This window comes from Macaca mulatta, chromosome 14, assembly GCF_049350105.2.
Source record: "Macaca mulatta isolate MMU2019108-1 chromosome 14, T2T-MMU8v2.0, whole genome shotgun sequence".
Classification (NCBI taxonomy): domain Eukaryota; kingdom Metazoa; phylum Chordata; class Mammalia; order Primates; family Cercopithecidae; genus Macaca; species Macaca mulatta.
The window spans coordinates 53,326,698-53,352,762 of NC_133419.1; the positions used below are offsets into that span (position 1 = coordinate 53,326,698).

General features: G+C 48.0%; 1 protein-coding gene across 50 annotated transcripts in view; it reads right to left on the reverse strand.

The window, feature by feature from the left end:
- MICAL2 (microtubule associated monooxygenase, calponin and LIM domain containing 2) overlaps window positions 1–24,482 on the reverse strand; it is a 241,431-nt gene extending 216,949 nt beyond the window's left edge. For all 50 annotated transcript variants that reach the window (XM_077963306.1, XM_077963302.1, XM_077963300.1 and 47 more), the window contains exon 1: window positions 24,345–24,482. The gene's annotated coding sequence lies outside the window, so the exon portion shown is untranslated. The remainder of the gene's footprint in view (window positions 1–24,344) is intronic.
- Between the last annotated feature and the right edge of the window lie 1,583 nt (window positions 24,483–26,065).

Sequence of the window (26,065 nt, forward strand, 5' to 3'; positions counted from 1 at the left end):
TCTCCCACTCTCCAGCCAAAAAGGAGGGTATAGGACTCAAGGTGGGCTCATGGGAGTATCTTTTCTCCTTAGCAATGGTACGTGGGGTGTGCACATGCTCCAGGCCAGGCCAAATTCCAATCTGAAAACTCCTGGGGAAGGCCTGGTCCTCTCAGGTTGGCGGCAGGGCTGTGTGTGGCCAGCTGGGAGCTACCTACAGCCATAGTGCACTGAACAGGGGACTCTGGTCTGCGGATGCTGGAGGTCACATGCTGCCTTCCTGGGGCTTGATTCTTCCACACCTCTTTCGAATCTTTGAGCCTCCCCGAAACCTTCCAATGTATCCTTTTTAATCTAATTTTTTGTGTGTGTGTAGAGACAGGCCCTTGCTATGCTGACTATGCTGATCTTGAACTGCTGGCCTTGAGCGCTCCTCCAGCCTCAGCCTCCCAAAGTGTTGGTATGAGAGGCATGAGCTATGCATCCCATTTTTGCTTAAGCTCATTCAAGTTTGGTTCCTGTGCCTTGAAACCAAAAAACTCTCAATTAATAATAGCCCTCAACAAGTGCCTGCTTTATCATCACCAAATCCCACCCAGGAAGAAAAGCCAGCTGCACACCTGGTGAGACCCAGGCAGCCAAGCGAGAGCAAATATGTATAGCAAGGTATCTACAGACTGAAGTGAGGGGAGGCCACTGCAAGCCCCTGGACCAGGGCCCTTCCTGGGAGAAGAAGGTACTGAAACCAACAGCAAGCAGCCCAGCCCTGTGCTTCCTGGCTGAGAACCGAGCCTCAGACCCAGCCCCGGGGCCATGCCTATTATGAGAGGGGAAGAAGAGAAAGAAGGAAGTTAAAGCTGATTTTCATTGACTTTGAAGTGGTGCAGAAAAAAAAAAAATCCAGACAGCTATTTAAAACAACTCTTTTTAGAGGAGGAAGTAAGGAAGAAAGCAGGGAGCATGGATAAGTGAAGAAAACTTGCCTTGTTTGAGTACTTAAATGTGCCATGCACTGTGGGTCACACTCTTTGAGTTGTATAATCTTGTCTAATATTCAATGAAACACTGGGAACTGGATGATCATCCAGCCCATTTTCCAGGTGAAGAAACTGAGGCTCAGAAAGGTCAATAACGAACTCACCAAGGTCATGCCACTAGTGCCTCGTGCCTGTTCCACCCAATGCACTCCACCTCCTCAGTACATTCTGATTTCAATGGAGCCTGAGGTCTTTTTCTCACACAGCCCATTTCTACTGTCACTCACATCTGTGCTCAGATCCCTCAGAGGTGATGGCAATGTCCTGCTGCTCCTTTATTCATAACTACTCAGAGGAAAGGGCAGCACTGAGACACAAACAGGAGAGGCAGTATCTTGACAGCCCAGGTACATCCTTGGGCAAGTTTCCTTTTTGAGACCTTAGTTATTTCAATCTCAAAGAGCTCTAGTGTGATTTTACTGGATGGCATGTATCAGTGGGTTTCCTGCTCTTGAGGGCAAGATTTGCCTATGGCTGATAAGCAGCCAACAGGCTGTAAAACACCATCTCCCTTGCATGTTTTTTGTTTTATTTTTGTTTTTTTCCTCAGTCACCTGTCCCAAGAGATTCTGACTTAACAGGGACGACTATAGTGCCTGACGCATAGCATTGTGCTAAACAATATTATCTTTGCTTGTCTCACTTACTCACTACTTTCTGGACCGGCACCCAAAGATGATCTATTCCCGTACCCCATGCCTACTAATAGCACGAGTTTAATTTCCTTCAGGAAAAGAAGTTGCACCTTCAGGTGTGTTTCTAAAGGGTTTTAAAGAAATGGAAAAAATGGCCAGGCATGGTGGCTCATGCCTGTAATCCCAGCACTTTGGGAGTCCAAGGCAGGCAGATCACTTGAGGTCAGGAGTTTGAGACCGGCCTGGCCAACATGGTGAAACCCCATCTCTACTAAAAATACAAAATTAGCCAGGTGTGGTGGCACATGCCTGTAATCCCAGCTACTTGGAAGGCTGAGGCACAAGAACCGCTTGAACCCAGGAGGCAGAAGCTGCAGTGAGCCGAGATGGTGCCACTGCACTCCAGCCTGCGTGACAGAGCAAGACTCTTTCTCAAAAATAAAATAAATAATACAAAATATAAAGAAACAGAAAAAAAAATCCATGGCCTGGTAGCAAAAACTAAGAACCAAAACATGCCGATGACCGCCCACCTCTCCTGCAGTATGGGCCATGAGATGAACACACAAAGGAGCACAGGCAAGCGCCTTCCTCCACAGGCCCCAGGGAACACAGCACCAAGGTCTGCACAGGCATAAACTAACCAGTGGAGTAAGGAGTAAAGACACAAGCATCAGTTGGTACAAAAGAAGACATAGCCAAGATGGAAGTGGTAGCCTCTAGTGTTTGCTGGAGAATTAAACTGGAAACTATGATCTGGAATGATATGAAAATCTTCCTGACAACAATCATGTCAAGAAGAAAAGCCCTTGGCAGGGCCTTGGCTGTATCTGTGGGTATAAGGAAAGTCAATAAGCCATCCCAAGCAGAAAGCCTCACCTGCTGACCCTCACAGGACACAGGCTTCATAATGCCACAAGCTGGCAACTAATGGCTGTTCTCTTGTTTTCCAGCTGCCAGCTTCAGACAGTGGTTGCCCCAGTCATGGGGGATTATCCAGGCAGGTATTTCCCTTACTTTTCTTTTTCTTTTCATAACTTTATTCTCTGCTATTTTAAAAAATAAAAAGGAACTGGCTCATTTTCCCTGAGCGCATGATTTGGTTTCACTCCTGGGTGAGATATGGTGCCGCACAGCATAGCACTGCCTGGTGTTGGAGTGGCATGCAGTACACTAGCAGGGATCCATGGGCAACTTGAACCACATAGAAATCTGAAAGAGGGTGGAATGTTCAAGGGGTCGCATTTCCTGCGCTCCCCCCGCAAACCTGGTTTCCCTTAAACCAGCCAGGAAATATTATTCAACCAGCATTTGCTGAGTGCCCTGGCTGGGACTGCGAGGAACACTAAAAAGCATGGGAAACAGGGGCCAGGACTCAGGAAGCAGAGGTGGTAGAAGGATGGGTGTTGCCTCACGGCAGCCCACCCCTAGGCTTGGATCCCAGCCTTGCTGCCTGTCTGTTGTGAGACCTCAAGCAAGTCATTTCAGCCCTAAGGCTCATTTGCTCCCCTTTGTGGAATGATACTTACCTTATAAAGCTAGGGTGAGGATTCAATGAAATAATAGCTATCAAAGAATAACAAAAGCTGCCATGTGTTAGCCATTTACTATGAGCCTGGACCTGTGTGCAAAGTGCTTTGCATGGATTATTCCATCCAATTCTTACAACTTCCCTCTGAGGTAGGCATCACATCCTCGATCTCAAATGAGAAAATGAGATTCAGAGAAACGAAAATACTTACTGAAAGTCATACAGCTCATAAAAAACAGAGCTAGGATGTACCCAGCCTCCATGCAACTGCCTGGAACATGGTGGGTGCACAAAACATGTTCCCTGCCTTCCCTTCACGAAGCCGAGAGCGTGAGAAAGAACTCCCAGGAAACAGGTAAATGCTGAACTGGGGGCTGTTGGTTCTCTGCCAGGCAAGCATATGGAGAAAGGAGGGGGAACTGCGTCTGAGACAGTTTAGGAAGCCTTTCTGAAGATGGCAGGGCTGAATCCAGACTTGGAGGATGGGGTGTTGAAAAGGCAGAGAAGAAGAAAAGTGCTAAAGAACCAAAGCAAAGAGTTGGGGCCAGGGATGGCCCAGGTGCAGAGGAGAGGAGACCAGCCAGTTTGGAGGATGAGAAGGGGGAGCTGGTCTGACTGAGGGATGGGCAGTTTGAGCCATTACCTTGGGGCAATTCTACTGGGATCTTTCTCACCTGCACCCCAGAGGCCCTCCTGCCTCTGCTCCTCCAGTCACGCGACCATCACAGAGGGAACTGAGAAGCAGTTCCGGATGCCAAAGCCCAGAAACCTCTCTCTTCCCGCAGCAGGATCAGAGTCCGCCTCCATAAGCAGGTGTGTTTGCCAATTCCCAGTGTGTGCTGCTCTGCAGACCTGCCAGGCCCTAATTCTAGCCCAAGTGCTGAGGTGCCAGGAAGCTAAAATGCTGCCATGTGCACTTAAGAAGCACCACCCTCAGAGCCTCCGCCCAAGCATTAAAAGTTGGCAGGAGGGAGGAGGAGGCACAGGTAAAGCTGAGGCTGTAGGACCTGAGCCCCTTGTGGCAGGGTCCCTATCTTGCTGGACTTTGTATTCCTCGCACCTGCTGGGACACTGTAGGTACTTCCTCAGTAAACTTTTGTTGGGCTGAACTAAACAGGAGATTCTTCTGCTTAAGGAACAGCTCCAAGGAGTTTAACAAGTCTGAATTATGGGTTTGAGCCCTGGGTTTAGTCCCATCTTGGCTAGAAGGATCATGTGCTTGTTTGCCTCCCAGGGAGTAAGTACTCCCCATCCCATCCCTCTGCCCTGTGGCCTCTGATTCGGCCCCTGCAGGCCCCTGGCCAGGCCCCAGGTGGTGACTCTGGGTTCTGCACCTCAGCATGTGCTCCTCGTCTTGCCTCCTCCACCTTCAGTTGCAGGGTTCCTCAGGGCACATTTATGCTCAGGACAATTTCATACTCAGACACTGCAAATGCTTAAAGCTACAATGCTCTCCCCATTGTCTCCCGCTCCCCACCAAGCTCCAAATGCGAGTCCCAGCCCAGACCTCAGATTCACAGAGAAGGGAAAATGGAGTGGGGATGATTTGAGCAACTCCAATCATCAATCAGCTCCACTCAAGGCCATCACCATGTGCTTAGTTTGGGAGTAACAAGACCTGGGAACAAAGGGTGAAAGTAGAATTGCATAGGCTGGCACAGTGGCTCTCGCCTGTAATCCCAGCACTTTGGGAGGCCAAGATGGAAGAATAACTTAGAGTCCAGGAGTTTGAGATCAGCCTGGACAACATAGGGAGACCCTGTCTCAACTAAAAAGAAAAAATTAGCCAGGCATGGTGGTGTGCACCTGAAGTCCTAGCTACTCCAGAGGCAGAGCTGGGAGGATCATCTGGGCCCAGGAGATTGAGGCTGCAGTGAGCTGTGATCGCACCACTACACTCCAGCCTGTGTGACAGAGTGAGATGCTGTCTCATATAAATAAATAAATAATAAAATTAAAAGAAAAACAAATGAAAAACTCTCCATGTAATTGAAGACCACCAAAAAAAGAAGAGGAAGAGGAAGAAGAGGAATAAGAAGAAGGAGGAGGAGGAGGAAAAGAAAGAAAGAAAGAAAGAAAAGAAAGAAAGAAAGAAAGAGAGAGAGAGAGAGAAAGAAAGAAAGAAAGAAAGAAAGAAAGAAAGAGAGAAAGAGAGAGAGAAAGAAAGAAAGAAAGAAAGAAAGAAAGAAAGAAAGAAAGAAAGAAAGAGTATAAAGGTTGGCTGGTCACATGACCTCCCCCCAATCCTCTTTAGGAAAAGGGCTAAAGGGGAAATGATGAATGGCTTTAGGGGAAGAGTCAATCTGAAACTCCAGAACAAAGCTTTCTGGGATAGGAAGGGGGGTGCCTGTTTCATTACTTTCCACCTGCAAATTATTCAACACTGCAGAGTCTCAGTCTCCTGACCTGTTCACTGGGGAGAGTACCCAGTAACCACACAGGGTAACTGTGAAGACCAAATGAAATATGAATGGGAATGTGTTTGCAAACTGTAAAGCACCCTTGGAAATATCAGACATTTTCCAGATCATGGGAGGTGGGATCTTCAGGTTAGAATAAGTGGCTTGAAGGGTAAAAGGAAACCAAGAATCACTTCTTTTGGCACAAATCTCTATTGACAGCTTCTAGGACAAGGCACAAGTCTTCAGGGATTTTAGAAAGATGCTGATTGAATTCTATTCATAGTCTTGTAAAGGGGAGACCTACCCCCACATCTATGTAATAAGGCGAAACAGAATGTGTTACAGAATGATCCTGCAGAGATGGGACATTCTGTCCTGACCTCAGAGATTAAAAAGGCGTTTACAATAATATTATAATATAAAAATAATATAAGAATTGTTAACATAATAATAACTCTTTCAGAGTATTTGCTATGGGCCAGACACTGTTCTAAGTGTTCACATAGCTTCTCTGATATTAATTCTCATAACAACCCTATGAAGCAAGTTTGCAGATGACAAAACTGAGGCACAAAGAAATTGACTCCTATCTTGGACTTACATGGCTGGTAAGTGATGGAGCCAGGATTTGAACCTGTCAGGCTCTGCTCCTTTTGGGAAACCAAAATGGGTTCCAGATAAACTCTTAGAGGGTGGCTGAAAGGCTCTGATAAGGCCTGCAGGGCTGAGTCACTGAAGAAAGGTACTGCCTCACACACACTGCCTCCTACCCATGCTTTCCCCTCTACATTCACACTGCCCTGATCTGTCCTCGAAGTTGGCCACACCTCTGCTCTCCCTGCACCTCTTTGTGGGTACCTAATACCAAGGGAGACTGATATGAGAACCTATATGTCAATGTTTACATTTACACAGTGGATCACTCATGGATTAATCCCAGCTCTGCCATTTACCGGCTATGTGACCTTGGCAAGTCTTAGTCTCTCTGGGTCTCTGCTTCCTCATCTGTAAGATGTGGTTAACACTGATTATCTTGGGCAGTTATTACAAAGATGAAATGGGATGATATGTCTAGTCCAGCACCTGGCATGTTGCAGTCTTGATAAACAACTGTTAAATAGGAAGACTTTACAAAGGATTTCCATTGCAAAATCATTTTCTTCAAGGTAAGATCTGGTGATAATAGTAGTACTTTTAACTAGTATTCACCTAGTATTCATCTGCCACTAACCTAGACCCACTAAGTGGATTATCTCATTTAATCCTGAAAAGCATCATTATTTTCTTCATTTGACTTGGCTTTAGGACAAGAAAGGATGTCCCCAACACGTTAATTCTACACACACATACATATATACAGACAGAGGGACAGATAGTCGACCAAGACAATATTTTTAGGCACTTATTATATGTCAGGTGCTGTTCTAAGTATTCTACATTCAGTAACCCATTTCATCCTCTTAAAAACGTGCCTATATGGTAAGTACCATTTTATCTCCATTTTACAGATGTGGAGCTTGCAGCACAGTGAGGAAAGTGTCAAATAAGTAGACTTTTTTAGTCTACAGTGGTCATCTCCTCCTGAATCTCTGCTCCCCTGTCTCAGCCGCCTATATCCTGTCTGCTACAAAGCCACTAGGGAGATCTCCCCACACATGTCACTCCTCTGCTCAAGAGCACTCAAAGACTCCCAACTGCCTAGCCGAAGACCCCCAACAGGTTGAAGAGGATCAACTGTGGGTTCAAGATCCCAGTAGGATCTGGCCTTGCCTCCTTCTCTATGGTCCCAGACAAAGTCCCAGTGACAGGATGAGTCAGTGAAACCTTCCCTAACCACTCTATTTAAAATTACAGCCCTCCCCCAGCTGCTCCCCTCCCCATGCAGCACACCCCATCTCCTTCCCTGCTTTGATTTTCCCCCACGCTACCTCTCATCACCTGGCCTCCCACGCATTTAGCTCACTTGTTTATTGTCCCTCTCCCCTTCTGGGAATGTGGCAAGGGATGTTATCCTGTTTTGTTTTTTTCCCTGCTGCAACCCAGCACCTAGAACAGTGCCTGCCACAGAGTAAGAGCTCATAAAAACCTGCTGAATGAATGACTGAGCAGACATGTAAAATGCCTAAGAAGAAAATGTCCCCACAGAGCAATGGTGAAAGAATGGCTAGCATGCCTCCAGCTTCCTGGAAGCTAGAGATGCCTAGACTGAAATGTTTGGGGGCTAGATCCTTTCTTGCCTATCTTCCTGAGATTTACAAGAGTTCCCTGTGAGACCCTGGGCCTTCATCCTCCCATGCCTGTTCTGAAGTTAAACACACTCCAACTCAATCTCTCTCTCATTAAATCCTCTTTGCGTCTGTCCTAAACTCACCTGCCTAGCCTCATCTCCCTCTGCCCACCTTCAAAGCAGGCAACTCCTCATTTCTCCTGGCCTCAACACCCACTAGAGATGCTCTCTTCTTACTCCCAACTTATCCATCTGCACTGCAACTACCCATCAGGATCCAGGTCAAACGCTGCTGCTGCCGCCACCTCTGCTCCCTCCTCCGGGAAGCTTTCCAGGCCCTCCCCAGCCCACAGAAAACACTCCCCACACCCACCGCTGCCTCCTCCAGGCAGATGGACATTAGTCACGAACTACCTCGTGGTTTTTCTTCTATGATTGAGCTGAACTGTTACGAAAATCTCCTGTTACTCCATTTTTTTTTTTTTTTAACACACATAAGCCTTGCTTTCCCAAGCCCACTGTAAATACTTTAGGAGAAGCTGAGCCTTATCCATCTTGTCATCCCCACAGCACAGAGCCTATGACACATAGTAGGTGTTCAATAAGTGCTTCTCAATTGCCCAGGGTAAATAAGTCACCTCCCCTATCAGGTCACTTCCTCAATTATAGGTACCTGGACTGGCCACTCCCAAGAGGCTGCATTTTTTCCTCAGAGCCAGCTGTGATCTTGGCTACCTGCAGACCTCACCATGGGCCTATGTTTTCAAAGGATGTTAGACCTATTTTAATCTCACTCCACTGCACTGGGCAGACGAGATGATTTGTAAAGCATCTCAGGTCTGGCAAAGGAAAGTACATACTTCTTCCAGGCAAACCCAGAGATTCAGAGCTTCCAGTCTCCTTAAATACTGGAGCTCACAAGATGAAAAAAACCATGGTGTAAGATTTAAGCGATTGACAGCAGAAAACCAACATGAGGCTCAGGTGTACCCTTTGAGCACCAGCTATCACTAAACTGAGATTACAGTTTACTGCCATGGTCCTAAAATCCCAAATGACTTCTGAGGGAGGAGGCCCTGTTTACTGCAGACCCTCCACATGCTGGCCTGTGCCACGCTCCAGAGGAGAGCCTCCCTGTGTCCCCTCTGCAAGGTAAGTGGGCTGGGACCAGCCAGCTTTACACCTGAGGAGCTGAGGCCCAGGTGGGTAGGAGGCTGCAGAGCCCTGACTCAAGCAGGTGAGTCACTCATTCCACATGGCCTCATCAGTTCACATTAGCCAATCAGGCATCCCAGATTATCTGTTATTTAAAGAAAAAAAAACTGAATAGGAAATACTTGCACTGGATTCCAAAGTCAAAAAAATACAAAAGTATTCAGAAAAAGTTTCCCTCCTACTCCTATCCCCATCTACCTACCATGTCCCCACTCTAAAACAGGTCACCACTATTATTAGTTGCTTGTGTCTGTTTCCTGACCATGATTATGCATATACACACAAATATAAATATGTGTCCTTTACATTAACCGATAGTAGACTAGACACACTTCTCCGCACCCAGGTTTTATCTTTTAAAGGACTAGACTTGAGACAGGGCAGAGAGATAGAGTATCTCTACATAACAAAAACAAACAAAAAAAAGATACTGGGCACGGTGGCTCATGCCTGTAATCCCAACACTTTAGGAGGCTGAGGCAGGCAGATCACAAGGTCAGGAGATCGAGACCATCCTGGTTAACATGGTGAAACCCTACTAAAGACACAAAAAAATTAGCAGGATGTGGTGGTGCACGCTGTATTCCCAGCTACTTGGGAGGTTGAGGCAGGAGAATCGCTTGAACCTGGGAGGCGGAGGTTGCAGCGAGCCAAGATTGTGCCACTGCGCTCCAGCCTGGGTGACAGAGCGAGACTCTGTCTCAAAAAAAAGATGCACAGCTGTGTGAAAAGCCCATGAAGTAAAGAGAAATATTCTGAAGAACACATGGGTGAAGAGGGAAGAATGAGGCATAGAGATACCATGGAAATGGACCCCACTGGGCTGCTGCTGATACAAATCCCAGACTAGCCAGAAATGAGCTCTGGCGGGTAGGGCTGGGATCAGACACCCTGAGAGCGCAGGAAGCCCCAGTGGCTAAAGGCTAAGCCTGGCCTTGCAGAGACTTTCATCGTCTAGAAAGAGAGGATGTGTCCATAGAAACGGGGACTAACCTAGTTCCCTAATTCCCATGACAGTGGTGGAATGGGTTAGTGACCAGGAGGACACAGGAACTGTGGAGGAAAAACAATCATTTCCTGTGAAATTAGCAAAAGACCAAGAAGGGGGAAGTTGGTGCTGGAGACTCAAAGAACACAGACTTTAAGTGGCTGGGAGACCAGAAGAGCTGCTAGATGCGAGATGGAGGAAGTTAATGACTTGGACTCTGAATGTAACTCCAGTCAAACAATTGAGGAGACCGGGGCAGGGGAGCAAAGAACCAACACTGGAATAAAGAGCAGAGAGGAGATAGGAGTTTAGTTTTTTTGTTTTGTTTTTTAAAAAAGATATTTAGACATTTGCAATGACTTCAAGTCCCCTGGCCCGGGACAGTGACCTCCCAGAGCACTGAAAATGTTCACAGACAAGATGCTAAGCTGCCTAGTGCAATCTCTGGGGAGCAGCCCAGGAACAGCTGAAAGCAGCCTCGGAGCCCTCGAGGAGCTGAGAACACGTAACATTAAGGCTGTTCATGTCTTTTTTTTGATGAAGCACTTAATAGCAGATGCAGAACTGCAATGGGCATGGCATATCTAGCTTCAGAAAGGCGGCTTAGGTCAGAGAAGCAAAAGGGCAGAGACTAGGCTAGGGGCGGCTTCAATCACTCTTCCCAAAGTAAGCCGGTCAAAGATCAGAAGTCCACTGAGGGAAGGTCTCCAGCAGTGTGACAGAGAGATCCCTTCGATAAGCATTTATCATGACTTGGGTGACGCTGTGGAATGCATACTTAAATAGGATTCTGATCCACGGAACAGGGCTGCGCTGAATTTAACAAGTTGAAACTTAACAGGAACAATCATTCTGAATTAGGCAGAAGCAAAATAGGAGGGTCTGCCTTTAAATTCTAAAGCCACACAAGTTTAGGACAGGGGAGAAGCAGCTTAGCAACAGCACATGTTAAAAAGACCTGGTCAGCAGTAATGTCCGTGATGTGATGCTACTGCCAGCAAAGCACACAGAGTCTTGGGTTGCATTAAGAGAAGAATAATGTCCTGAACTAGGAGGTGATAGCTCCCTTCTTCTGCTGTCCTCATACCATAAATACAATATATGGTCTGGACACTGCCTTCACTGTATAAAAAGATCTGAACAAATTAGGGCATGTTCAGAGGAAAACCACAGAGAAGGTTAAAATCCTGAACCCACACTGTGGGTTGTTAATCTGGAAGAAGACTCAGGAGAGAAACAGAAGGCTGTCTTTAAATAACGTATTTCACTGATTAGAAATGCATTTTTCCCATTATAAAATGTCTGAAAGTAGAATGTGTCTAAAATCCCCCAACATCTAACGGTCTCTCCCGGGATGCAGCTGTGGCATAGCTGTCACCACTTCACATATGGAAATTTGACTCATTCCTGGTGGCATATCTGAACAACCATGATCTAAAGCATTTCAGGAGCCAACACTTTTAAGAACCATTTAAGGAAGAAATGTGAGTCCTGGTTGTTAACAAAAAAACTTTCATTGATGCCTTCTGGTAAAATCAAGAAAACACCAGAACTGACATAATGGGTGTCAGCAGCTGGAAAAAAAATTCCAGGGACAAGAGAGATGAAGAAATACGTCCCCACTTGACTAGAAGATAATAATGAGTCAGAAAAACATGGACATTGATCAATCTAAGTCAAAAAGTGATTCAGAAGAGTTAGATTCTGAAAGTGAAGTTTTAGAAATGCCTTAACCAATTTACTTTTGTATATATGCAAGAGTGATATAAAATAAAAAAGTATGTCTAAAATCTAAAAAAATTCAGAAAATATAGAATAAAAATTTTAAGTGATGGCAAAGCATTGTGCCACAGTTTAATTGGAAGCTCTTTTTCTTTCTTGAGGGTACATGAAATAATGGTACATCTTTCAGTTGATGGTGTTAGAGATTTGATTTAAAAAAAAAAAATTTCTGAAGAGCTATTGGGCGGTAGACAGATTAGACCTACTGTCCATGGCACCCAAGAGGAAGAACTGGGACCAAATGCCAGAAGCTATAGGAAGCCATCAGGAGGAGTTCAAAGACAAGATGGATCACCTCCAACCTACAAACTCAGGCTAGACTACCACAGTGGAGTGAAAAGCATTCAGTGGGGTTGATGATAAGGCTCTCCCAGCCCTGCAGTTCCAAGGTATGAGAAGAACTTCTCACCAGGAAGAGAAAGGTGTCCCATCTTTCTTCACTGCACACACAGGTGCTTTGACTGAGCCATTCCCTTTAAAAAGTCATTAAAGGCAGGCCAGGCACAATGGCTCACTCCTGTAATCCCACTACTTTGGGAAGCTGAGGCAGGCAGATCACTTGAGGTCAGGAGGTTGAGATCAGCTTGGCCAACTAGGAGAAAGAGAAACCTAGTCTTTAGTAGAGACTAGGAGAAACCTAGTCTCTACTAAAAGTACAAAAATTAGCCAGGTATGGTGACAAATGCCTGTAATCCCAGCTACTCGGGAGGCTGAGGCAGGAGAATCGCTTGAACCTGGGAGGCAGAGATTGCAGTGAGCTGAGATTGCACCACTACACTCCAGCCTGGGCGAAAGAGCAAGACTCTGTATTTAAAAAAAACAAAATAAAAAGTTATTAAAGGTAAAAGGCACTTAGGGGCCAGTACTGAATGCGAGGCCTGTGGCAACAAGGAACCCTGCCTGTATCTGTGCTCCAAGACTCCTGTGGGCCAATTCAGGAATGAGCCAGAGGGGAAGAGCCCACCCACATGCCACTACGTGCCAGTCACCATGAGAGGTGTGCTACGCCCATTACCCCATTTAATCCCCACAACCTCCCTGTGAGGTAAGTAGCATCACTCCCATTTTACAGAGGACAAACCCAAAGTTCAGAGATAGTATGTGTGTGGCTTGTCCAATGTTTACAGTGACTGAAAACCCATGGTCCATCTGTAACAGTATGCTTCAATTTGAGAGTACTCCAAAAATCTTGGTTGACAGAATGAATGCACTGAGCGATCAATTTGTCAATCAGTGAACAAATCAGCTTGTTCTCATATGGGTAGCACTGATCCTAGGACAAAAAAGAAAGCAAGCCGATTTCAGTGCCCCACCACAACCCCATTAAAACCTCCCATCAATTGCACTAAACTCATTACAATTGCTGCTTGCAGGAACAATTTATTCCATCACATAAAGCAAGAGCTTCTCTGAGACATACATGGTACAGAACAGATGCCAGCCCCACTCAAATGTCAAAGCTGAACATGCACCAGGTTGTGGTGCCTCCCACCTGCCAGGTTAACAAGGGAGCAGGCAGAAGTTGAGTTCAGCCTTTATCCACCTCCCTATGGCCAGGATGGCCAGAGGGCTGGGAGGCAACCAACCCTCTACCTGCTCTACCTGGCCAGGCCATTCAGTCCAGCTCCAGGTTTGCCAGCCTCCCAAAACTCCCTCCTCAACTAGAGAAGGAAACTCAATGTGCACACAGGAAACCCAGGGCAGGAGGCACTTGAAGGGGATCTTCAGGTGATTGTGAGGCTGTGCAGGGGAGAGAATCAGCATCATTCCAGATGATGGTACAAATGTTTTGAGAGCCACTGACTCCTACAGAGCCAATTCTTCCAAAGGCGCTTTCTTTGGAGGAGGTGGTCACCTGGGTTCCTGCACCACCCCAGCTCTGCTGCCTCCCTCACACACAGACAGAACTCCTGCTCCTGCTCCAGGAGTAGCCCCCAGAGGAGCTCAGCACCTTGACTGCCCTATTTATTCCCTTCAAATTGACCTTGAGGCAGGAGAAGGATTGGCGTGAAGGGCTTAGCCTGCAGCGAGGTGGTGAAAGTGGAACAGATGCTGTTTGCTACACAGAGTCAAGAGTCACCAAAGCTCACACAGCCACACTTGGGGGCACAAGCTGCAGAACGTGAAGGATGTCCCATATCCTAAGACCCTAACCAGGAGTTCCAAAAAGGGCTGCCCTCCTGATAAACCAAAGACAACACTTTGCATGCAGACTCCCTTCACAAAGAAGGCTGTGGGTCAAAAGCCACGATACAGACAAAGTAGTTTTGGAGGCCCAGTCTTACTGCCCCCCACCCTGTTCTCCACAGCCCTCCTCAGTCCAGGGGAATGGCAGCTGTCTGGCAGTGTGCACCTCCCGTGAACGGAGGGCAGGGCCCTGAAGGATGACTCTGACTATCCCTCTCTGACAGCTTCCCACAGTCTGCTGGGTTCAGTCCACACCCACACCACCGCCAGAACTCAGGTCCCTCCATGCCTCAGAGCAGCCTGATTCCAGCCTCAGCTTCCCTAGGCAGCCCCGTTTCTACCACGTGGTATCCTGACTGTGCCCTCACTTTTCTACATCTCTTTGTGCCGTTACTTCTGCCCATCTCTGCCTATGGAAATCATAACTATCTTCCAATACCCTTCTCAATCTACAAACTCCACCTCCTCCAGGAAGCTTCCCCTGGCTCCCCCACTGTGGGACTCTGTGGACATTCCATACTCTGTCTTGGTGTTCAGCCACAGGTGAGCTTGTCTAACGCACCTCCCTCCATGAGTTAGAAGAGCAGGCAGCTTCCAGCAGTCACCACAGGGACTCTAGCCCAGCAGCTGCACACTGAGCTCCGAGCCTGGGCCTATGGCCATTGATGCCCCTAGCACCCTATCTGCCGTCTCTCAGGATTCCCTCCTCCTCCTGTTCCCAGCTGACTCATCCTACGCCCCATCCTCTCAAGGTTCAGCCCTTGGATGACAGCTAATCAAAGATAAACTCATCTCTGTCAACATATGGTCCTTCCCAGTTAAATTCTGTATTTTTAACAAAGGGCCTCTGCAGACAAGGGCTGGGAACAAAGATGGGAATTCTAAGCCCCAAGGCTCTGGGGGAGGTGTTTATGATAAGAAAAGATCTTGGGACTGAGACCAGCCAGTGCTACAAGTGTACACAGCATAAATTCAAAGAATGTGGGAGGCTTTAGAAAGGGAGGATGAGGCTCTGTCCTTTAGTCAAGGCAGTCAACTGTGAGCACAGCTGCCTTAGACTGATCAAGGACCACAGCCTGGTGGGAAATGGTAGATGGAAAAGAGACCTGACTCTGACCTGGCTGGTTGACCTTGAGCAAGAAACACACCTCTCTGTGCACTCAGCATCAGAAAGCATCCAAGTGTCAGTTTCTCCACAGGTAAAACAAGGTGGCCAGGATGAGAACTAGACGATCCCATGAGGCCCATCCAACCTGACATCCCAAGGCTCTGTGACTCATGGCCTCTGTGGCCTCCTCCCTCCTGGGAGGTCAGTGTCATTTGAAACTACACCACTCTCCTGTCATCTCAAGCCCCACCTGAGTCCAAAGGGAAAGGGAGAGCTAGAGATCTCCCAGCCAATCTGCAGGCGGCATATGAGGGCAGGCCTCAACCACTGCAGGTGGAAAGAAGGGGCAGAAGTTGGGGGAGGGTGTTGCATTCTATGCTCTCATTCATGCCATCTGTCTCAGCCTAGACAAAAAACAGTCAGCCGGTTGCCTTCACCTCCTTGGCCAACCTTTTTTAGAGATTACAACTATCTGCTAAATTTAAGTGCCGGTCTAAAATCAGGACATATAAGGTCTCTAAGGCTGGATTTGAAGGGTTTCATAATGGATAGAGCATAAGAGCGATGAAGAATTAAACTTGGAGGCAATCTAAGCTGTATTGTGCAGCCATGCCAATTAAAGATCTTTAAAAATAGCCTCTCTCCTCTCATGCTGTAGATGAAGTTTCAGAAATAAACAGACATCTGCTAGGAGCTTCTGAAGAGATACAACATAAACACCCCAGAAAGCAGCCATAAACAGCCCACAGCACTCTCCAGGCAGCAGGCAGCGTCCTGTTCACGAGGGGAGGAGGGGGGAACCCAGGGCCCAGGGAAATGGAGAGGAGGGTTCAGGGGTCAAGGGCAGAGGAGGAGGTGGTGTCCAGTGGCTGGGGTGGATGGAGGTTAGCTCCCCACAGGGAGAAGGAAGTAGTGGGGCCAACTGAACTTGGTAGAAAATGGAGAACTGGCTGCCTTCTGCCAGGAAAGAAAAACTCAGGAACTCACCTAGAGGATTTTCAGAAAGCCATCCAGAGAATTCCATACCAGTGTCATTCATTCTGGCAATGGGTCACTCATTAAATGTGAAAAAACAAAACAACAACAACAAAAACCCTGACATTTTGGAGTGCATATCCATGCAAGGTACTTCACAAATATTTTAATTTCATCTCCAGATCAAGCTCTTGAAATAGGTATAATTACCTCCTTTATGTAAACTAAAATACTAGGATTCATTAACTTGCCCAAGGCCACATGGCTCAGTTTTGAGCCCAGGTCTGTCTTAGTGCTTTTTGTTTTTGCCTATATCACCTGCATCCACAACATGCCCCTGAGGTTTATTCTCAGAGTCCAGGCTCTTTGAACCCCCAAATCGAACACAAGGGGATTCCTAAAGGAGATAGCTGGCAGAGTAGGGTGGAAGGGGTAATAGTTAGGCCTTGGCCAAATGAGACAATGGCCAAGTCTCTGCAGCCTTGTGGGCTCTGTCTCTTTACAACCTGGTCACTTCTTAGCAAGCCCCAGGAAGAGCAGAAGGGGAACAGGCACCAGGTCATGCCTAGACTATGTCTGGAAGGATCCACAGGGGGCTGGGGACAACAGCTGCCAAAGAGGTAAGAACTGAGGGCTGGAGGACAGGGAAAGAAGGGAGATGTACTTTTCCTTCAATTTCCTTTGTACTGAGTGAATATCTTACCATGCATCTATGTGTGTGTGTGAAGGTAAGTCCTATGCATCTATTCATGTGTGGGATGAGTACCACACATATATGTACATATGTGTGGGTAAGTCACTTTTAAGAAAGTCCAAGATACAAGATAACCAACACACCCAAGTAAGACCTTCTAGGTCCTCTTGTTGGGGCAAACCTCGAATCCAGAAGAAGCCTGAAATTTCACACAGTGCTTCTTCCTCCTCCTCCTCCTCCTCCTTCACAACAGTAATGTGTGGCAACTCCAGGCATGTGGCCGGGAAGCTCTCCCGACATGGACCCCATGGTCCCCAAGGCTCCAACTGCACGAGCCTCACAGGACATTCCCTGATGAAAAAGACTGAGTGAATCCTCTCCCTGAGTGTCTGGAAAGAGGTCAGAAATTCCTCTGTGTGTTTCTCTATTCTGTTTTCCTTTCATTTAGCCATCATATACCTCCTTCCTACAAGCAGGGAAATCCTGATCTTATTACCTTTGCATCAAATTGTGCAAAGCCTGGCTGTCCTGATACACGGAGCTGACTTGACAGCAGCCACAGACTCTACACACAGCACCCAACCCCCATTCTGCTCCTTTTGGATGAACAGTTGTCCAATGAGGGCTCAGCAACCAAGCTCCTGGCAGACCCTGGGCCCACTTTGTTTCAGAGGGCAGCTCTTGTTAGTGAGAGCTGCTTCTTCATCCTCCCCTACACCTCATTATCCTGGCTCCAACAAACTATATACTGAGATCCCACAAAGCTTCACCAGATAAGTCAGTATTCAGATATGTGGCCTGGGCCAGCCATTCAGAGTCATGGGAGCAAAGAAGTAGTTTCTGCACCTCGACATGTTGGTACTGCTACAGCAAGGCCAGAACAGGGCGTTCTTAGACTCCCATTCGTGTCTCTGGCATGTGCTGAGCTTCCAGGCTGCGTGCGTCAGGACCTTGGGTCTGGAGATGTCCCACAAACCAGCTGCTGCAATGGCTCAGGGGCCAGGGACCACTGTCCAACCCCTTGCTGCCAGCAGAAAGAACGTCTGCACTAGACATCCTCTCCTGCCCAGCGAAGGAGAAAAACCTGAGCCCCAAACCAGCAGGAAGCACAGCTCCTGTTCTTGTGCCTGCCCTTACCTCTGTCATTCATCAAAAGAAATCTAACCAAGCCTTGGAAGGAATGCAGGTGCACCAAGGTATCAGAACAGCCACTGGGAGGTGGAGGTGGGGATTTGAGAGAAAGAGGAAGGCAGTGAAATTACCCTGACCCTCAGGGGAGAGAAACATTAGCTCAAATAAAGAACAAACTAAAATTTTCAACTCTAAAAACACCAGCACTATCCGCATACACACAGCTCACTGCCAGACACCACTGAGATGGGCAGTTTGTGGTGTGATGACGGCAGTGATGTTTAAATGCAAAGACAGGTACAGTGCAGTGGCACTTCAGACACTATTCCATACATGGTCATCACAAAAGGCTTTTCATTTGAGACATGAGCAGCTGACAGAGAAGGGAAGAATCTCCAAATCAGACCCCGTGGTTGGCCCAATCCTGCAATGAAAGTTTGCTCGTGAACAGAGGGCTGGAGTCACCTATCACTCCCACCGGCCCTGAATTTCTGAGGCCATGTGATCGATGTTTTAGGAAGAAGAAGTCTTATCAGCCCAGGCCAGCCATGCTGTCTACCTTTGAGGAGGGTGTAGGGAGGAAAACAGAAACTGGAGGAGGGAGGAGTCCAGACACCCCAGAGTGAGGGAGCAGGGTGTTTGGTCACTGGGCACTTTCCTGAGAAGACAAGACAGGCCACTGGAGCGTGGAACTTTGCCCTGCCTTGTCTTGGCAGTCTGCGACAAGACATTTTGTCTTCCCCTGAGGGCTTAACCTTCCTGAATAAAAAAAAAAAAAAAATCAAAATCAAGAGCCTAACATTAGAAAGATTTCATCTGGGGGATAGCAAAAGAAGAAGTAGAAAGGGAAAGAGGGGCCGGGCACGGTGGCTCACGCCTGTAATCCCAGCACTTTGGGAGGCTGAGGCAGGTGGATCATGAGGTCAGGAGATGGAGACTATCCTGGCTAACATGGTGAAACTCGGTCTCTACTAAAAATACAAAAAAAATTAGCTGGGCGTGGTGGCGGGGGCCTGTAGTCCCAGCTACTAGGGAGGCTGAGGTAGGAGAATAGCATGAACCCGGGAGGTGGAGCTTGCAATGAGCCGAGATCGCGCCACTGTACTCCAGCCTGGGCGACAAAGCGAGACTCCATCTCAAAAAATAAATAAATAAATAAATAAATAAATAAATAAATAAAGGAAAGAGGGTAGGGCTACATGGGTTTCATAGCTTCCTGTCTCCCAATCCTCAGTTTTCTTTATTTTCTAACTTTTAGAAAGTCGGGTTATGTTCATCGTGAAAATAACGATCCAAGCAGATATCGAAATCCCAATAGTGCTGCGGCTTTATCTGCCTGTATAACTCCAATTACATGTATAATTCTGTCTACCTACTTCAAATTAGTTGAAAGAAGTCTTCTTTTTTAAGAAAATAAATATTTGGATTTTCCGTTATAAAAATAAAATATTTGTCTTACCAAAACTTTGAAAAAAAGTACTAAAAAGCAAAAGATAAAGGAAAAAGTCAACTCTAACACTGCCATCCAGAGTCAGAAGACTTAAAATTTCATTAGATTTTCTCCTAGGGCAAAAGGCTGGGCCAGGCATAGTGGTTCATCTGTGATCCCAGTACTTTGGAAGGTCAAGGCAGGCGAGTTGCTTGAGCTCAGGAGTTTGAGACCAGCCTGGGCAATATAGCAAGACTTTGTCTCTACTAAAATTAAAAAATAAAAATTAAAAGCCTGCCTGTGTTAAAAAGGAAAAAAAGAAAAAATGTCCCAAACAAACCATGTATTCATGTTGAGGGCTGTTTGCAGGGAAGGGCCATTACTGGATGGGTAAAAGATGTCTATCAAGGTGTCCAGCACCCCTAAGGACATTTGGTGAGAGAACCAGGTGTGAAGTCCATTACCAAGAGAAGCAGGTACTTCTCCTGCCCTCCTGAGCCTCTGGTCTCCTTCATTAGGCCACCCACAAAGGTGCCAGTGGTGGTACTAACTCTATAGAACAAATTCAGACAAGACACTTGAAGGTTATAAACACTTATTTTCCATCAGTACCTGCCCCAGTTGTGGATGAATAGTGATTTGAAGAAGGCACCACAACTTGCCCAAGAGTAAGGCAGGTTAGAGAAGGCTCTGGAAGGCACAGGAGAAGCAGCACTGTCCAGAGACAGAAGAAAAAGTGAGTGGTCTCCACCAAGCCCAGGGCCAAGTTTCTGGGTCACAACATGGTCATTCCTGTGGCGGAATTCAAAGCTTGGACAGAAGTGACCTCAGTCTCCGTCAGCCCCACATGTGACCTGTGGAGGCCAGTTGCTGATCAAGGCACAAACGCAGCTGTCTGGGCTCCCCACCACAAACCAGCGCGGTGAGGGGGAGCAGCAAATAGTTCTTCTATTATTTTAGGATGTTTACAGACTGACGCGTGCTGAGGAAACGTCCACATGTAAGCAAGTCATTTTTTTAAAACCTCTTATCTAAGCACGTGCACTGGTAGTCACACAAATCCATGACTGGGTTCATTAATTCAAAGCACATTTCCTGAGTAGCTATGACACAACTGGACAAATGCTTATGGAGCCTCTGCGTGTCCCAGACACGGCGCTCAGTGCTAAGGATCCAGCACAGCAAAGAGATGGGCTCGTCTTAAGGGACTCCCTATGTAGTGGGGGAGATGGGCAGTTAACACAGAGGGTAATGGCTAGTTAAAGAGGGGGCGCTTCTCCAAACTAAAACCAGGCATAAAAGGACTAATGGCCTAATGCGGCATACAGACTGGATCCTCATTCGAACAAACCAACCCTAAAGGTCATTTCTGACACAATCAAGGTGGACAGGTGATGTCTAAGAAGCACTGTCAATACGTGCAGTAGTGAAATGTGCTTATGCAAGAGAATGTCCTTTTTAAAAGAGTTGTGTACTAGATTATATAAAAGCAAAATGACATGACATTAGACATTTGCTTTAAAATATTTCAGGAATAAATATTCCTTTCAGAGGGAAAGGGAGAAAAAGAGAGAGAGGAAGCCAGCAAGGCATTATCTCAATAACTGTGGAAGCTGGGCAATGAGTACATGGGGCTGATGAAGCTATTATGATTTTGTGTATGTGAAAATGTTTGTAATATTTTTGATGAGAGGACTGCGATACATTCTGGTAGATACCCTCATGGACATAGCTCAAATAAAGGCTAACAAAATACAGAGCAAAGAGCACAGAGGATTTGCAAAACCAGAAAATAAATCTGCCAAGTTTATGAGTGTTTTAAATGCCATTTCATAGTGAGGTGAGAAGACATGTTCATAAATAATTACAATATAGGGTGAGAAAGGGTAAGTACTGTAGCCCCACTCATCTCCAGGAGATACATCCCAAGACCCCCAGTAGATGCCTGAAACCTTGGATAGTACCAAACCCTATATATGCTGTGTTTTTTCCTATACATACAAGAGCGATTAAATTTTCTTTACAAATGAGGTACATAAAGAGATTACAACATTAATGATAAAATAGAACAATTATAACAATATACTGTAATAAAAGCAATGTGAATGTGGTCTCCGTCTCTCTCAAAATACTATATTTTCAGACCATGGCTGACTGTAACTGAAACCTCAAAAGGTGAAACCGCGGATAAGGGAGATGACTGTGCAGCAGAGGAGCTATACCTGCCAAGCCTCCAGAGTTCAGAGACAGCCACAAGCTTTTCCTACTTCCCATAGCATTTAATTCTCCACACTCAAACCTCACTCATACACGCTGTGTGATACAGGCAAGTTGTAACCTTTTTTGTTGTGGTCATTACTAGAGACAGCAGTCTTGCTATGTTGCCCAAGGTGGTCTTGAACTCCTGGCCTCATGGAATCCTCCCACCTCGGCCTCCAAAGTGCTGGTTTTACAGGCATGAGCCACCACACCCAGCCAAGTTGTAACCTTTCTGGGTCTCAGCTTCCTCATCTGTAAAATGCAGTTAACCCCACTTACTTCTTCAGAGGTGAAATGAAACAATAGAATGATGTAAAGAATGAAACATCTCAGCATGATGAACAGTATTCTCTTCTCTCTTTAAAGAACAGAGACTATTAGCCCTCAGAGGGCGTCTAGGATTAGCAATGTTCCACCGAGTTATTCTTTTACCCATACCACGTCCCGTCCTGCCAGAGCCAAGGCTTCCACCAAGAAGACAAGACCTCTACACTTCAGCAGTGGGAAGCAAAGGGTGCAGGCCCATGGCTGGGAGGCGAACCCAGGTATGCGTGTAGACATGGGTGGAGAGAATAGAAACATACCCCAATTATAGGCAGAGAAGGAATCTGGGATCATATGGCTGCTCCTTGTAGCCTGGGAGTGGGCCTCCAATGGCCACAGTCACAACCAGGCATAGTTCTTAAAAGCTGACTTATACTAAAGTATAATTGATTAGTATCAGTTTTCATGATTTTCATGACATCATGAAAATAAGTCATGAAAATCATGACTTATTATGATTTTCTTTTGAAAGAGGAGATGAGCAGAAAGCTAGAGCCCTAGGCCTGAAGGAAGAGGGGGGTGGAGATAAAAGTGATGTCATGTTTTTATAGAGTATGTTCAAACTGTATTTCAATTACTCCACAACCATAACACTATACCCCAACACCAGTGCCCCTACAAAAGTCCCACAAAACTAGAATCAGTCCCAAGGTAGAGATTATTTCAGCTAACACAGTCCTCCTAGACTATACCAGAAGCCAGCTTCTCAGAGGTGAGGCCAGGTCAATGGCAGAAGCAGGCTTGCTTCCAAAATAGCACCCAATCCCTCCCCATAGCAATCTGGCCAACACTATCCACTACTCTCGACTAGGGGGAGGATAAGGGGTTTGCAGGTTGAACAACTTGGCTAACCTGGGTCACTTCAACTGTTTTGCCAAAGAAGCATCCCCTGAAATCCTGGTGGAGAGCATCTTTCTGAGGCTGGGAGGCTCTAGTCAGCACGCTGTGGGGCCATAGTCCTGCACACAGCACACCACTTCCCACAGCCATGAAACAAGAGCACTCGACTTGCAATGACAGGGCCAGGACCTGGCTCAGACACTTGTTGTGTGACCTTGGGCACCTACCATACCTGAGCCTCTTTCCCCATCTCTAAAATGTGGAGGGCAAAACTTTTAGCGTTTTTGGAGAATAACCATGAAATTGGCTTCAAAAGTGCCACAAGACAAGACCTATTGCCCAGTAGGCACTTAATAAATCCGCCTTCTCTCTGCATGAAGAAAAGTGAGTTCTTATTGTATTAAAGTCTCCACGGCATCGCGCAGGGCTGCCCTGGAGACTGGAGGCCCACTTGTTAGGTCGACTGCCACTGGAGAGGGGGAGCAGGGCAGAGTAGGTGCAGGGGTCAGGGAACCTGGCACAAACATTGGAGGGCCAATTCGCCTCTGGCTTTTCTCCCGTGGGACCTGCCCACAAGGGGCCTGGCTAGTGACTTTATTCTTCACCAAAATCATTGTAGATTGTAGTTAACAGGCGACAACGACAGCAAGAGAGCCGGCACACTGCTCTAGGCCTGGCAGGGCCCTACAGGCTTCCAAATAAAAGTTCTTTCCGCCTCAAAAACCCAGGCCTCAGAATAAACAACGTGGAAGGAGACATACGTTTACTCTGGTTTCCACATCCCCTCATCCCCATCCAGTAAAGGCTGTTCCCAGCTCTGCCAGTGAGGATGGCGGTGAATAAAAATTAACCCCACCTGCCCCGTCTGATCCAGCAGCGGTTTAGACGCTGTGGGCAAGATTCCACCTCTCCCCGGGACCAGCCAGGCACCCACAGGGCGGGCGCCGCGGACACCCTGTGGGGGTGCTCCTGTGCCTGGAGCGAGCGCGGGCTACTGGGGATGCAGGGGACGCGATGCAGAGCGGACAGTGCCGCGGCCCCTCGGACCACCGCCACGACCCCATCCCGACTCGGCTCCAGATCGCAGCCTGCCAGGCCACTGACATTTGGCCCAAGTTAACTTCCTGTTACTAAAGAGGGAGGGGACAAGGGAGGGGAAAAAGGGCGCCCAGTGAAGAGCTGGAACGGGGGCGTGCAAGGCTCGGAGCCCCAGTCCTGGGAAGTTTGGGGATGGTCTGCCCGGTGACAGGCGGCACTGCAGGCGCGTCACTCCCACCCCGTTGTGGCGCTTGGGATTTTCTAGGCTTGGAACTGCAGGGTTTGGGTGTTGCGGGGCGGAGTAAGGTAGTTCGGCGTGCCGGTGGGAGGCTTTTATTGCGTTCTAATTGGTTCAGAGGCCGGCCAGGGCCGCCCCGGGCTTCCCGGCAGCGCCACCTGCTCGCTGTGCGCCCCGCCGGGTGGGTTTGAGGCAGGGGATGCTGCGGCCGCACCTGACCCTCCCGGGCGTCGGACAAGCCGCAGAGTCCAGCCGGGGCTGGCACGGTCCCCACCCGCGCCCGCCCGCCCTCCCCACCCGGAGGCCAGCGCCGCCCCCGCCTTACCGAAAGTCGCACGGGCTGCCAGGCTCCGGGTCAGCGCCTGCCTCCGCCCTGGCCGCGGGCGCAGCGATCGGGCCCCGCGGGCCACTGGCGGAGCTGGGAGCAAGCGAGGCGGCCCCGCGCAGGCTTAGCCAGCCTAGCGCCTGCGGTTCTGCGCCGCGCGGTGGACCGGGCTGGGGAACGCCCCCGACAGCGGCGCGACCAATGACAGGACAGCACGGAGCGCGCCCCGCCCCCGTGGGGCCGGCTGTCACTGCCGCGGCCGCTGGCGCACGTGGGCTGTAGCCCGGCCCAGAACGCAGGGAGTGGCCGGGCGCTCCCACCCTGACCCGCGCAGGTCGGAGACCAGGGGAGGGCTGCTGGGAGCGAGGCGTGGTAGCGCTGCGAGATGAAACCCCGGGTGTTGGTATGCGGGTATCAAGGGAGCGGCGAGGGCCTGGGCCTCACGCTCCTTGGTCTAGGAAGCTGGAAAGCAAGCCACCGCATCCCCTTTTGGACATGGGGGAGCGGCATGGCACTTCTAGTACCGACTGTGTACGTCCTGTGGACCTCCCTCTTTACTTGGCTCCTTGACCACCCTGAGCTTCCGCAAACCTCTTTGCTAACTAATAGGATCTTCCCCTTACCTGGCCGTGCTTAGGCTAAAGCTAGTGGGAAGGGGGCGGTGGTGCAGACTACCTGTGTTACCCTTAGTCAGATCACCTAAACACCCTCTACCTTTGGCTGTCAGATCCCTATCTTAATCTCTGCTCTGCCCACCTTCCCGGGTTACCCTTACCTCCCACAGCTCCAGAGAGCAACATTCACAGACAACACAGTGTGAATGGAGTGGGGCCTAGTGAACACTCGGAAGCACTCTGTAGACTACAAATACTATAAAACACCTTCTGTTTAAATGGGTCTTGTAGCAGTTATCATGAAATGGGGATCTCCATGGGCAGAAGCCATGTCTGACTCACCTCTGGAACCCAGGGCACAGGGCTTGACCCAGTGTAAGCATCAGTAAGTGTCCTTTGAACTGAGCTACCTAGGCAGAGGAAAACAGGCAGACTGGAGCACTGAGAAACAGTATTGTGGCTGCAGGCTGCTGGAATTTCCCCAGCACAAGGCCACCTCCAGGAGACACCACGTTCCCTTGCCAGACAAGTGCAAACAGAAAGTTTGCCTCCCCAAACCTGCAGCTTATTATTATTATTTTTTCTCTACTCTACTTCTTGCCATGTAATCCTACTCTCAGCCATTTGGTGTTTACCAGGGATTGTCCTACCTGGCAGCTCTCTTAGCTCTCTCTTCAGAATTCAATCAACTTCCTGTAGATGAACTTTCCAGCAAAAACTGTTCCTGCCCAATTTGCAAGGCCCAGTCAGCTTGTACTCTCAGAGGGCCAGCACTCCAGGCTGATGGAAATCTGCCTGTGATGCCAGCTTGGGTAGTGCCCTTCACATGTGATCTCATCTAAGCCTGGCTTGACAGGTGTGTATTTTATCATCATCCTGTTTCACAGATGTGGAAACTGAGACCAGTGAGGTAAAACAACTGGTCAACGTCACATGGTTAGTAAGTATCAGTCTGGATTTGAGCCAGATCTGGCTCCAGAATCTACATGCCTAGCCACTATGTACGGGGGTCTCTACAGCACTGCCCATGCCTCTAGGGTACTGGACAGGTCAAGTCTAACCCTGAAAGAGCTGCTCTGGGCCTGACCCACTCCCAGTCTATTCAAA